Genomic DNA, 15,398 nt, shown 5'->3' with positions numbered 1-15,398 from the left:
AAGAGGACCAGAAACTAGAAGCATTTGGCTGGTTAAGAATTCAGGCTTCTAGCACAGTTTAGCTGAGACCCATTCTGGATGAGAACTCAGAAGCCTCCAGTCTGAGGAAGCAAGACCAGCTGAGGATCTGACGAGGTGAGGTAGCTGTGCCTTGTTCTGGCTCTCTGATCTACCAGCATTGACCCCAGTAACTGGCCTCAGGTTTGATTTTATTAATAAGAACTTTTAAGATCCATGCTACAGGGGTGAAAGCTGAAAGGACAAGCCAGCCACAAGTTCTCACTGCTAGGAAATCCTCAGCCCAAGAGAGCTACTTCCTGTATACTCATGCCTTATATAACTTTCTGTGCCCTGCCATCTTACTTCCTCTCTCTGCCCAGCTACATCACTTCCTCTTTCCACCCAGCTCCATTACTTCCTGTATGTATAGACCTCCAGAGCTCTATGGATAACTAGTGCTGGAATTAAAGGCATGTGCCACCACACCTGGCTCTGTTCTCAGTGTGGCCTTGAACTCACAGAGATCCACATGAATCTCTGCCTCCCGATTGCTAGGATTAAAGGCATGTACTATCACTGCCTGGCCTCTACGTTTAATTTTAGTGGCTGGCTTTGTCCTCTGATCCCCAGGCAAGCTTCATTTGTTAGAGTACAAATAAAATATCACCACAAAAATCTGTGTGATCTACTGGATATAGGGGCAGGGGAGGAAGGGAGGGTGGATGGAGGCAGGTGTTCTGTTGCAAAGATGAGGATGTGACTGGGGAAACCAATTTGGAGGAGCAGAGGGGGAGGTAAAGATCTGCAGTTAAGACCTACTTGCTTCCATGGCTAGACTGGCCCAAGGGTTCCCAGAGCCAATCCTTTTTTAAGCTTTGTTTTCTTATTTACTTTCTGTATAATAGTGTTTGCCTCTATGTATGTGTATGACTTACTGAATGCCTATTGCTTGTAGCAACCAGAAGAGGATATTGGATACCCTAGAACTGGAGTTATGGACAGGTATGACTGCCCTGTGTGTTTTGGGAACAGAACGTTGGTCCCTTTCAGGAATAATGAATGTACTTCAATGCTGAGCTATTTCTCCAGGCCACCTGTATCTATCATTTTATAATCTTCTCTGTGTTCTGTGATGCAGGATCTGAGGCTTTTTTTCTTTTATTGAAAATAGATCTTTTCTCATGCAATATATACTAATTAATTTCCTCTCCCTCTAGTTTTGTGTACATGTCTAGGATTCATTCCAACCTTTGATTCTGGGCTTCTATGGCTGCTGGCCATTTCCTGCAGTTACTAACTCTGTGAGTTTTCTTATTACTCTTTCATTTGCTTTGCCATCAGACCTCTGTCTAGTTAATGCTTTTTATATTAAATTCTCATTATTTAAAGCAATGGAAATAACTTTTGTCTCTTTAAAGAACTCTGTCTAAACACTACATAATAAGAAATACCAAAATCTAAGTAGAGTTATTAGAAGATGGAATGGAACACATTTCTAATCATGGAGCAAATAATTAAGAAATTTGGAACAAGTTTTGATGTAGCCTATTAGTGAAAATAAGAAAACAGAGGAAATAAGTACAACTTTCTCAAAAACTGAAATACACAAATTTTCATGCTTAAAGATTCCTTGGGATATCCAGTATAATACATAAGAATAGGTTAATTTTAAGTAACATGATTATGAATCTTAGGAAAACTGGTGACTCAAAAATGTTGTTACAAGCTTTTCTAAAAAAATGAATGGATCTATAATCATGATAGCTTGGACATCATAATAGAAACATAAATGGACATTAGAAAATATTGTAAAATGTAACTATCAAGCATGTGAAGAAAATAAAAGTAAAAAAAATATTTTTCAGGCCATAAAAATTCTTTAATATAAATTACCCAAGGATATTTTTCAGTAACCTCAGCCAAAGGAAATTTCCAGTAGTAGGATTATATAGGTGAAAAAAATCACAATGTGCAAAAAGATTACCCATTCATATTAAAATATGCTATTCATATTTGATTTAGCTAAGATTTGTGATAACTAACAAACATTTGTAACAATAGAAATACAAGAAATGAACTATAAAGGAAGTACTCTATTATCAGATATAGCCAATTAATGATATAAACAGGGCTATCATATGAGCTGTGTGTGTAAATATATGTATCCTCTCTGCATTTATTGCCACAGTTTCTAATAGGAAACATAAAAATTTAGAACTGAATGACTAGCAAATGTCTACTGAAGCTGAAATTTGGTGATAATTAGGTTATGAATAAAAATGACTATATATCTATATATACCATATTGAATTATAGACATATATTCACATGCATACATATTCTACCCCCTTTCTGCTTCTGCTCTCTCCAGACAAAGCAGTTTAATGAGTGCACTATATTTACCTTTAGGCCAGAAGAATGGGGAAAATGGAGAGGAATGTAATATCTCTATATTTTTGTTTCTGACTTTGCCAATGCATTTAATTTGTTATGCATGTCAATGATAAAATTCCTTAAAAGTAACAGTAGCTGATCAGCCATTAATTACCTTACAAAGCATATGTGCTTTAAGGAGAAAACCTTAGGCCTTTTCCACAAGCAAGATGTCCAACTGAAGAATACCTAACTACTAAGATCATTTCTCAGCAATTATAGCAACGGACAGAAGCTCTAAAACATGAGTGGTGCAATCTCTGATACAAACTAGCCACACAGTAAAAGTCAAGTACACTAATGAAGAATGTTACTCTTTTTTCACAGCTTTTGCTAGTGATGCAGAACACATATGAGGTTTGAGTATGGCTTATCATTCAGCTCAATATCCTTCAAGTAAGCAGAAATATGACTTACTTGGATATCAAAGAATACTTATTCTTCTTGTAGGCATATTTATTACATTTTAAAAATTCCTGTTTGCAAGTACATGAAAAAGAAACATTAAGCTTTGCTAAAAGACTCATTTTTCAGAATGCATAGATTAAGAATGTTAGCATTATAATAGTACCATACATTATTCTAAGATGAAAGGATGAGACAAGAAAGCGACAGCCCTTGGTCTTCATCAATTCACAGTATATTGTTCAATGACAAACAATTGCATCTCATTTTCTTTTGCCTATAGAAAACGGTTCCATTATCTTCACATGGCAGAATATGAGGGACTTATGAATTTGTCTAAAATAGAACGATTTTTAAGTGACAACAATGAGATTTAAACATAAATTTACCTCACCTAGTAGTGTAGGTTCAGGTGGTAGAGATTACATAAATTGTTTTCAGAAATAATTGTTTCAAGGTTTTAAGGGCATAAAATGTTAATAGACATTATTCTAAGATTATCTGTATATATATGTATATATTACAATTTGACATTTCAGCATAGTTAATGAAACTAAGTGTGATGATTTGATTATGTCTGAAATCTAAGACATATTTCTCTGAAGAATGCTGTTAATGTCAGTGGTTGTAGCACACCTTGATTCCTCTGTCCAGCAGGTTCAAAATGCTATTAGACAAAATTTTTATTTTCTGATCATTCTATTGAAAGTACTAATAAAAAGAAAAACTTAGAATTTTAGAGTCAAAAGGAATATTTGATATCAAATAGTCCAACTGCAAATTGTACTAGTAAATAACAAAACAAGCTCTAAAAAAAATAAAGTGACTAATGAAAGATCAGCGTTCATGTGAAAGCAGAAGCTGTAGCTTAAATGTACTTGCTTTCCATATTGTTGTATAAGAATGCACAAGGAAAAGTGAAGAATCACCATGCAGACTCAGTTTTCACTGTTTTCCTGGATTTTGTTTCATAATTACTTTTTGTTGTTGGTTTTTGGTTTTTGGTTTTTTGAGATAGGGTTTCTCTGTGTAGCTTTGTGCCTTTCCTGGATCTCGCTCTGTAGACCAGGCTGGCCTCGAACTCACAAAGATCCAACTGGCTCTGCCTCCCAAGTGCTGGTATGAAAGGCATGCACCACCACCACCGCCCAGCCATAATTACTTTTTAATGCTGTGTTTTTTAATTTTTCATGCAATTTTATTTTAACATAAATTTATTTAAATCACTTTGGAACCAGGTTGTCCTTGGGTTTCACCCCCTCTTCAAACTGCTCTGCCATGAAACAGCCAAGTTCAAAGCCATTTCCTTTAAGGTTAATCCTTTGTGTGTGTGTGTGTGTGTGTGTGTGTGTGTGTGTGTGTGTGTGTGTGTGTATCTTTGATATTTTGCCATATCCTATATAAGGATTAATAGTTCACATTAAAGACTGGTTACTTAGCTTGCAGATCCTTTCTGTGTTGGACTATATCCCCATTCTACAGTTTTCTGTGAAAGAAAGTGAAGCATCCCACAGTAGCTTTGCTGAGTATAACACATTATTATTATTATTATTATTATTATTATTATTATTATGGTTTTTTTTGAGACAGGGTTTCTCTGTGTAGCTTTGTGCCTTTCCTGAAATGCACTTTGAAGACCAGGCTAGCTTCAAACTTACAGAGATCTGCCTGCCTCTGTCTCCCTAGTTATGGGATTAAAGATGTGTGCCACCACTGCCCGGCTGTATAACACATTCTTAATCATTATGGGTTTAAAAATATTCAAATCAAAATGTCTGTTGCTATTTCCAACACTAACAGCAATGTGATTCCCTGTGACATGAGTTGTAACCATAGTCATCACTTCACATTGAGTAGATCTAACCTTACTGGCATGATACTGCTCCCCGGCTCATTTTCAGCCAAGATCACCTCTCTCAGACCTTACCAAGGACCAGAATGCAGAAAATAAGTATCATTTCCTATCTTCATCCGACTGCTGGCAGAAGTGTTCCAGGCCTTACTAAACTTTTCCAGAGCATCATGAGAAGCCAGAGTCTCAAATTTACTTAAAGCAGGGACAGGCCTGTTAGTGTAGCCATTTTTGCAGCCTTTTCTGTGAAGTGAATCCTGGTGTTTAAACCAGTTCCAACAGCAATGCCTCCAGCTGTGAGTTCAGAGATTCTTGCCATGGCAGTTTTTATCCTTGCCACTGCATATGAGACTTGTTACAAATAAACACTGAATCCTGGTCAAAGACTAAGTGGAACAGTATCCTGTGTGTGAGAGTTCACCCATTTTTGATGACCTGTGCAAACTATGGATTTTGCACGGAGCACATCATGCAGCTTTTGTAGTCCTGGTAACAGGACCTTGTAAACTTCCACCATAGCAGCAATATGCATGGCTCTGGAAAAAGTGTCATTGGAGTTCTGGCTTGTATTAGCATGCTCATTGAGATGCACTTGCTTGTTGTTGCCAAGTTGACATGCTAGGGTCTCAATTGCTCTATTGCTAATGACTTCATTTACATTTATATTTGTCTAGGTTCCTGATCCACTCTGCCATACCATAAGAGGAAAGTGATCATTTAATTTACCTTCAGCTACCTCAGGTGATGCCTCATTATTGCACTAGCAATTTTTGGATCAAGACTATAATCCTGATTTACTTCAACAGCAGCAGCTTGCTTTAAGATGCCAAGAGTTTTAATGATTGAAATTGGCATCTGTCCCATCTCCAATCTCCAAGTTCATTGTAGAACTCACTGTCTTGGCACCATAATACTTACCACTTGTGACCTTCATTTCTCTGATGGTATAGTCAATATGGAAGGAATTTTAGCTTGCCATTTGAGTAGTGTTCAGGGCCCAGCACAGAAGAATATCCATGGTCCCTGAACCCACGTCTGAGGTCTATCTGCCTGCAGAAGGTAGAAGAGTGTGTTCTGAGGAATGTGGGTGGAAAACTGAGCCTAAAGCCACATCTCACATAGATTTACGATGTGTTTTTAAGAATAACTAGTGAGAAACCAGAAAAATATTCTATGAGAAAATATGTATGGTAAGATAAGTGACACCTGAGTAGAAATAAATTAATTTTAAATTTTAATAACCATTAAAAGCACTATGGGATGCCAGGCGGTGGTGGCGCATGCCTTTAATCCCAGCACTCGGGAGGCAGAGCCAGGCAGATCTCTGTGAGTTCGAGGCCAGCCTGGGCTACTAAGTGAGTTCCAGGAAAGGCACAAAGCTACACAGAGAAACCCTGTCTCGAAAAAACCAAAAAAAAAAAAAAAAGCACTATGGGACATTGAAAAACAGTTAATTAGCTGTACATAAATTTCTATGACGAATCATTAAGATGGGCTTATGGAAAGAAGAAACATGAGAACCATAGCATTTGAGAATCTTAAAACACACAAAAATATATTTTAAAGATAACATTATAGAATGTAACACATCATTGTTACCCATGGTGGTATGTGAAAAAAGAGAATGGGAGTGTATATTGAAGTAAATACTCATGTAATAACATTTTGAATTAAAGTGAAACAAGAGTGAGGCATTGTACAGCCCAGTTATCTGTGAAGTACCTTTGACGTTCCTGTATGAGTTCCAAAAGCCAATCAAACCATACAAATACCTTTTGATATCCCTTAATATAATAAATGTTTTACTGGAAGGTAATTGTGAGCAATGAATGACAGATTGATAGGGAGACAATGGGAGAAATTATCATACCTTTGGTATAGGCTGGTATTATTGTCTTTGACTTTCCAATCTGTTAAGCCATGAGCCCAAATAAAGTCCTATCCTTTATAAATTGCTCAACCTCTGATGTTCTGTTACAGAATCAGAACACAATCTCAGACACATGAGGAGTCAGATTTCTTGTCTTAGGTTCCCATGGAAACCCTTAAAGAAATTAGGCAATTGTCAAAACTATTGTTTGTTCTCCCAAAACTGATGGTAAGACCCTGTTGCTAAAGACAATGCCTACATATCTCATTGAACATGGAGCAGTTGTGCTGGTGCCTAACTAGAGCCTTCACTACTACTAACTAGTGGAAGGTTCTCTGTATGTTACTGGAGGAGAAAGGTAAGCCCCAACTGAGCTACAAACTCTTACATCTAGAATGTTAAACTGCTTGCACGATACACTGGTGCAATAGTGGCAAAAATGGTATGGGAGTAACTACTGTCTGGCAAGATTTAAGGTATACTCCATGAGATGAAACACATGCTTGACATTTTTCCATGGCCAAGAACCTGAAACTAAAGGCATTCACAAGCTTGCCTGATGTCGTGCTGCTCAGGTGGGCAAAAGACACCCATGAGGCAGGCTGGGTCCTCACAGACTCGCTTGCCTGAATGTGTCCATAATCCTACCATGTACCTAGCATTACTAGGTCTTGTGGGCTGCAAGAATATATTATAGAGATTCAGTTGTGTGTTAAAGCTATACTTTTACTGACCGAGGGTCCGTCAAATGGGAACCCATTTATCACGGAATATTTGGTGTTATACAGCTTTAATATTCAGCTGTACCTTATTATGAATTTCTTGTGGGCCTCCATATTACTAGACCATTTGGCAAATAGTTCAGCTTCTCAGACTTGCTGAACCTCTAAGTAACTCCTCCACTGAGCCTAGGAGATAAGCAGGCTGTAGATGTGTAACTTTGCTTCTTGTGCAAATGAATCTCAGACCATCCATTGCCTTCAGTCCTAATGGCTTTCCAGAGCAATTGACTGAGAACAAAGGAGTTTTTTGCATAACCAGGTGCAGTAAGGACTGGAGCAGAATTCCAGAGGCAGGCACAGAACTTCACAGCCAGAGAGAAGTGAGGAAGACAAAGATTCGGTAGAGTTTAAAGCAGATCTCTTGTAGAGTTTTCTGAGAGCCTGTAGTAAGAAGCTAGAAAGGATAGATGGATGACAATGAAGGAACAGAGGACAAAAGTCAGGTCAAAAGCATAGGAGTTTACTAAAACTATGAGGACAAGAAAACTGGGCACAGAGAGGAGCTGAATGTGAGGACAGAGCTGAAGCTGTATAGATAGATAGAATTTTGTCATAGAGGAATAAAGTTAATGGACAAAAGAGATTGGTGTATCTAGATTTCCCATGCCATTGATAGTGTCTCTCCTGGGGCCCTGGGAAGGAAATTAAGAGGCTGGACCTCAAAATCCCAAAAACCAGACAGGTAGGTGCCATTATGATGAACAAGTATATGGCAGAGAAAGAAAGGCAGAATGGTTCATATGCAGTTCTGAAGAAGTAAGGGCAGTGAGGAATGGGCTGATGTTGGTGGCTTGCTTCCCACCCTGACCAGGCCTGAGCTGCTGCCTAGGACCATGTCTGGGTCTGTGGTCCTACACAGCTGGTGTCTGTTAACATCCATAACCCATGTTGCCACCAGCGCCACAGGGATGCCAAGCGTCTGGGCCATCATCATTTGGTGTCCAAACGTAATGCTGCCCATTGTGCCATGTTGATCGAGTGACCTGTGCTGCCACCAGGGAACATGATTGTGTCTGGGCCTGAGCTGCTACAGAGGGCTATGTCTGGGTCTGTGGCCTTCCAGAAGCCAGGATCTCTGTTGATTTTCTTGGCTTCAGTGATCAATGAAGACCATGTGGATGACCTGGATCTGATCAGACACCTGAGTCCATGTTGTTGTATGAGGACCATGTTGGCACCAGGGCTATGCTAATCTGGATGGTCTGTGCTGCCACCCAGGGCCACTGTGAACATGAAGCCTGAGATGCAGGGTGGAGCCATGTCTGTGTCTGTGGCCCTACCACAGCCAGGGTCTGTGGTAAAATCTGTGGCTCCTGATACCAATGAAGACCATGATGATACCAGGGGTCTGGGCTACCACTTGGAGGCATGTTAGTGTCTGAGGGCCATGCTGCCACCGGAGTCATGCCAATCTGAGTGACCTGTGCTGCCACCTGGACCAGGGTGACATCCAAGCCTAGGCTGTTACCAAGGACCATGTCTGGGTCTGTGGTCCTACCATAGGCAGGTTCTGGGTTGATGTCCATGGCCCATAATACCACCAAAGGCCATATGGATGCCCATGGTCTGGGCCACAACCTGCAGCCATATTGGTGTTGGAGGGCCATGATGCCACCAGGGCCATGCCAATCTGGGTGGTCTGTGTTGCCACATGGGGGCCATGGTACTGACTGGGCCCAGACTGCTGCTGTGGGCCATGTCTGGGTCTGTGGCCCAGCAAAAGCCATGGTCTGGGTTGATCTGTGGCTCTTGTTGGTCTGGGTTGATCTGTGGCTCTTGTTGCCACCATGGGCTGTGAGCTTATCCAGGTTGGTTTCTTCGGGCCTTGCTGTCACCAGGGCCATCCTGATCTGGGTGGCCTATGTTGCCAACAGGGCAATGTTGACGTTCTGTCTGGACTTTCTGCCAAGGGCCATGTCTGGGTCTGTAGTCCTGCTGTAGCTGGGGTTCTGTGATGATGTCCATGGCCTGTGTTGCCCCAGGGGGATATAGGAACCATGCATGTTGAAATAAGAGGACTGTGCTGAGCCAGCTAAGCCCCTTACTGGCCCTGAGACAGCTGTCCCCACCACTTGGGAGGGAGGGTCTCACCCCTCACAACAGCCTAGGAGAGCTGGCTCTGTCCTTGTCTGAGGGGGCTGGTTCCAGTGGCCTAGACCAACCAGCTCAGGTACCACCCAGACCCACATCCTGGGCCTTGGATTGGCCTACCCTAATATCTATCCCAAATGTGACAAACAGAGGAATGATAACCACAGGATCTCCAGGACTGGGGCAATAGCAGGATATTAAATAAAACTACTGTTTTGGTGAGGGTCCAGTACTGATGGTGTACCAGAAGCTTTGAACCAGACCAATGACCGTTGTAGAATATTATTTTAAGGTGTGTTACTTTTGTTTATGATCTGGAACATTTGTTTACTGATGCAAAGATGTGTTTGATTAAATAAAATTCACCTGTGGTCAGGAGGCTGCGTCATCTACTAGCTGACAGGAAGTGGTAGGGAGGAGCCAGGTGGAGAAAGGTTTTCAAGGAGGAGTGAGGAGAAGCTCGGGGGCTTTTTGGAAGATGTGAGCAAGGAGAGAAGATGAGCAACTTGCTATTTAGCCTCTCTGAAGAGCAGAATTTCATCTTAACCTTTGAATTTTAAGTTCTTTAGAGGGAAAGAGGCTTAGTTAAGTTCCCTTCACGGCTTTGAAAGAGTTGGAGCCTGAGAGAACAGAATTCCCTCACTTCCAGGCTGCAGCTTGCCTGCCTAACTGCAACAGAGTTGCAGTTGCTGATTCAGACAGCAGTGACTTAAATGACAGCAACAATTAAATAAAAAGGACAACAAATGACTCATTGCAATGATTTTTTTGTGGGTGGCGCTGAATGGACAAAAAGGTATACTGTATGACACAATGCAGCTCCTGATGCCACTTGGATGAGTGAAGAGGTCAGAAAGACAAGAGGAGAGAGGTGGTTTTTGTTTGTTCTGTTCTGTTTTGTTTTTAATTAATTGGAGAGGTTTCTTTGGGGGACATGCTGCAGAGATGAGGGACAGATATGAAGGAACTGGGAAATGAGTGCAGTTGGGTTACATGATGTGAAACTCCCAAAGAACAAATAAAGAATTATGTTGTTGGTGTGTTTTGTTGTTTTGTTTTGTTTTGTTTTGTTTTTTGATTTTTCGAGACAGGGTTTCTCTGTGTAGCTTTGTGCCTTTCCTGGGATTCACTTGGTAGCCCAGGCTGGCCTTGAACTCACAGAGATCCGCCTGGCTCTGCCTCCCGAGTGCTGGGATTAAAGGCGTGCGCCACCAGCGCCCGGCCTTGTTTTGTTTTTAAAGAAAAGTACCTGAGACTATACAGGCCATGGACCTAATGGAAAACCAGCTACTACTGTTCTGCTAAGGGAGTACAGCAATAAAATGACTGCTAATGACATTCTGGTATACACATAGATCAGTGTCTTGGTCAGCCAGCATTTGTGAAGCTTCCTCCTACAGGAGATGGGTACTAATAAAGGGACCCACAAAAGGACAATGTGCAGAAAGTGAGAGACCTTGGAACACTCAGTTCTACGTGGGATGTCTTTATAAACCCCCTCCCCTTAGGGTTCAGGGAGCCATGTGGAAGAGGAGGTAAAAAGATTGTAAAAACCAGTGGGGATAAACAACACTAAAGAAAAAGTGCCTTCCAGATATAACCGGACTGGCATGCATATGAACTCACAGAGGATATGGCAGCATGAACAGTGCCTGCACGGGTCTAAGCAGATGGAGTCCCAGCACAGAGAAGGGAAGTAGACACAGGCTCTTACTTGGTTAGGATCCTAGCCCTAAACAAGAAACTATCTCCAAGTGTCAACCATTCTCAAAGGAAAAATTAATTTTCTGCAATATGATCTCACCAAGTATACAAACCACACTTAAGGGCATGCCCAGCAGTAGCTGGCCAATGCAAAATAAACTCAGTGGTATATTTTGTATAGTTTTCTTTGTTTCTTAATGATTTATTTGGGCTTTTTAGAAACATTACCAGTCTTTTGCTTAAGTATTATGGTTTCTGATTCTGTGTTTTTATGACGTGTGTGTGTGTGTGTGTGTGTGTGTGTGCATTTCTGAGTGTGTGTTTTTCATGCTTTTTATTCTTTTTGTTTGTTTTATTTTTAGTTTGTTTGGGTTTTATTTGCATATTTGTTTTCTAAAAAGAGAGAGAAAGAAGGCATAGAGTTGGAGGGGTTGAGAGGTGGGAATATTCTGAGAGGAGATGGTGGAGGGGAAACTGATTAGAATATATTGTATAAAAATACTTACAAAAAACCAAACTTTAGTACAAAAATATATATGTATATATGAATAAATTTATTTAATATTTTCTATTTCAATGTACAGCCTATGTGAGGAAAAACTTTACTATGTGTTTTTTTCTATTATTTTATACTTGTTGGAATAAGACAAGTTTGTTTTAAATGATTAATCATTTCCCACATGCTCATACATTGATACCAGATTGATTGCCAAATAGTAAATATCATTATTTCAATATTATAGCATTTATTACCTGAATGATTTTGAAAGAATTAACTTCAAAATCATATCTCTTTATTCTGACCATTGATCAGTAAATATATTTAGAAATATTTATAAACTTATATCTTCCATTTTGAAATGGAATATCCAAAGGTTTTATAGGTTGACAGCAATGAAGAATAAAGATAGATAAATTTAGAGACATAAAAGTATTCCACATTCTTTATTCTCCTTTCTATTTATGGCTGCTAAATTAATCTCATCTTTTAGTCCTATTACTAAGTCATAAGGAAATACACCTTTTTAAAGAAAAAAAATGTAGCTAATGTTAATCTATTTACAGAATGCTAGTTACAGAGTACTTGGAAATGACCAGTTTTAACAAGTGAAATATACTTTGGATTCTAAGGAAACACATACACACACGTTATGTTAGTTGAGTAGATGAGACTTCTAGGTCTTGAACCACATGTTGTAATGATGGATTTAATGCTTTATAATGTGCTAAGTAATATTTACTGTGTATACTCATTTGCATTAAATTGCTTTATGTTAGAGTAATAAAGACCTTATGTTAAGTTTATTGGAGTAGTATTAGGATTAAGACCTCCAGACTTTTCTCCATCTGTTAACTGAAATAACATTTCCTTGTGAAGGCAGAGTAAAATAAATGTATTTCAATTAAGCTACTTGTTTCATAGCCATAGGATTTATTTTTTCATTATATATTTTCAGTGTCTGTGGGAGTTGGAGACTATGCAAGGTAATGATGCTTTTATTAAAATGCTTGACTCTACTCAAGAAAAAGTAAATATTGTTAATGGAAAATATTTTGCAAATTAAAGTCAAGGCACAAAACTAGAATATATATTCAAACATATCATTAAAAAATCTCATATTGCACCAACTTATCATTTTTTATATATCTAAACATTAAAGGAAACAAGAATCAGGCTAGTATGTCTGTTCTGAACTAATTTTTGTCGTTTTTGTTACTTATTTACTTCAATTGTAGTTATGGACAATTGCCAAATCTACTTGAGGATAGGAGTGAGATCCTACATTGAAGATAACCTTAATTAAAAAATATTTTTTGTATGTATTAGTATTTTGCCAGAATGTGTCTCTCCCATGTGCTTGTAGTACTGATGAAGGCCAGAAAAGGACAATAGATACACCAGCTGGTTGTGAGCTACTGTATAGGTGCTGGGAACTGAAACCAAGTCCTCTGCAAGAGCAGCAAGTGCTCTTAACTCCTACACCTTCTCCCTAGCCCCTGATAATCTTAATTTTACATACATGCATGTTCAGCTAAATGAGGAAAATACCTGGCATCACAATTGAATTTGCATTATTTCTTGGCTGTTACTCTTATCACAAAATGATCTTATATGATCAAATACTTCATCAATAAATGTTGTATATCCATTGATTCTGTAATTATTTTTGTTTATCATTTATATTGAATAAAAAACATTTTCCTTGGTAGATTCAGTCCAGGCAGGTCCAGTCCCCTCCTCCCAGGCTGAGCCAAGTGTCCCTGCATAAGCCCCAGATTCCAAACAGCCAGATCATGCACTGAGGTCACTGCCTGGATGTCTCCCAAACAGATCAAACTAATCAACTCTCACTTATCCAGAGGGCCTGATCCAGATGGAGGCTCCTCAGCTTTGGTTCATAGTTCATGTGTTTCCATTCGTTTGGCTATTTGTCCCTGTGCTTTTTCCAAACTTGGTGGCAACAATTCTCGCTCATACAAACCCCCCTCTTTCTCGCCAATTGGACTCCTGGAGCTCCACCTGGGGGAGTCTTTGCCATGGAGGAGATGGGAATGGGTGGGCTGGGGGAAAGGTGGGGGGGGCGGGGGAAGGGTTCGGGAGGGGAAGAACAAGGGAATCTGTGGCTGATATGTAAAATTAAAATAATTATAAAATAAAATTTTTTAAAAAATTCCTGTAATAGTGTAGCTTGAGTTTTCCTGCCTTGCCACAGTCAGGACAAATTTCTGTCACCTGCCAGTCCCACAGCTGCTCAGACCCAACCAAGCAAACACAGAGACTTATATTGCTTACAAACTGTATGGCCATGGCACACTTCTTGCTAACTGTTCTTACAGCTTAAATTAATCCATTTCCATAAATCTATACCTTGCCACGTGGCTCGTGGCTTAGCGGCATCTTCACATGCTGCTTGTCCTGGGGGTGGCTGGCAGTGTCTCTTCCCACCTTCCTGTTCTTTCTTTTCTCTTCTCTGTTATTCCCGCCTATACTTCCTGCCTAGCAACTAGCCAATCAGTATTTTATATATTGACCAATCAGAGCAACACATTTGCCATACAGAACATCCCACAGCATAATAGCTATAAAAATGTTTCTCACACTTCTTTTTGTATTTGTTTTTTTCTGCTAAATGGTCCTTTGACCTCAACATTTGTTGCTATCATTCCTACAATCCATATTTCTTATAGTCAGTATAAATTTTTTAAATACAAAACTAAGCAGCTGCCCATAACTTAGGGAGGCACATGAAGTAAATAATTCAATATTGATTGTTTTCTTTTCTGATCTACATGTCCACAATATTCTTTTTATTTTACTTCCAACAAAATCTACCATAATATCACATCTGTACTTTAAATAGAACAACAGCTATGAGATTAAAATAATGATATTTGAAGTTTAAGAGAACAGTAAATTAAAATTCAGTCATTATGCTCAAATAAGCTATAGCCAGATTATTTTAAAATCATGGAATGCAAGAGAAAGTTCTTCATTTCCAATAGAAAGACACAAAAAGCAGAATCAATTGAAAAGAATATAACTTATTTTAAAGGGAATAGTATTAAATTTTACCTATGATTTAAGTAAATCGTGTGTAAATAATTAAATGTATTTATTTTAAGAAACAAGACTAAAATAATTTGCATTATAATAAAGATTATATAAAGCTCATCTCTGACAAAGTTTCCTTTATTAATACTTTGAATATATCCAGGTAATTGCTTTTTTGCATTTGGTTTTTATATTAAGAAAGGTGGTGACTGTATCTTTTCCCCACTGGCTGAGGTCCAACCTCACAATCTTATTCAACTTGAAAAACATAGGACAAAGGAAATAAAGGAGGATGGGTGAAGAAGAAAACTGTAACTGGTCCAGGCCATCAAATTTGGAATATAGAGCCTTGACTATCTGAGTAAACAAAGATATTCCTAGGTGAAGAGGATAAAATACTTCCAAGTCTTATAAGACAAGTGAGAAAAAATATTTAAATTCCTAGTTTTATATTTGATTATTTCTACAAATCACTCTACTTTTTATCTTAAACACTATTTTCTTCAAGCCCATTAAGAAGCTGGCTCCTTTTCTGTCCTATCTTGGAGTATGAAACTGCAATGGGGAGAGAGTACTCCAAGTAATATTCTTAAAGAGTTTTTAAAATGACTTCAACTTTATAAATGTATTCGCTTTAAAATCTGCTTGCTATTCATGGCTGTCTAGTTTCTTTTTCTCTCTCTCTCCTATTTATTTATTTATTTATTT

General features: G+C 38.9%; 1 pseudogene; it reads right to left on the bottom strand.

Moving 5' to 3' along the window:
- Window positions 1-4,214: 4,214 nt before the first annotated feature.
- Window positions 4,215-5,669, bottom strand: LOC102917061 (fumarate hydratase, mitochondrial pseudogene; annotated as a pseudogene).
- Window positions 5,670-15,398: the final 9,729 nt, after the last annotated feature.

This window comes from Peromyscus maniculatus, chromosome X (assembly GCF_049852395.1).
Source record: "Peromyscus maniculatus bairdii isolate BWxNUB_F1_BW_parent chromosome X, HU_Pman_BW_mat_3.1, whole genome shotgun sequence".
Classification (NCBI taxonomy): domain Eukaryota; kingdom Metazoa; phylum Chordata; class Mammalia; order Rodentia; family Cricetidae; genus Peromyscus; species Peromyscus maniculatus.
Note: the sequence above shows the minus strand (reverse complement) of the source record. Positions and strands in the feature narration are given on the sequence as shown.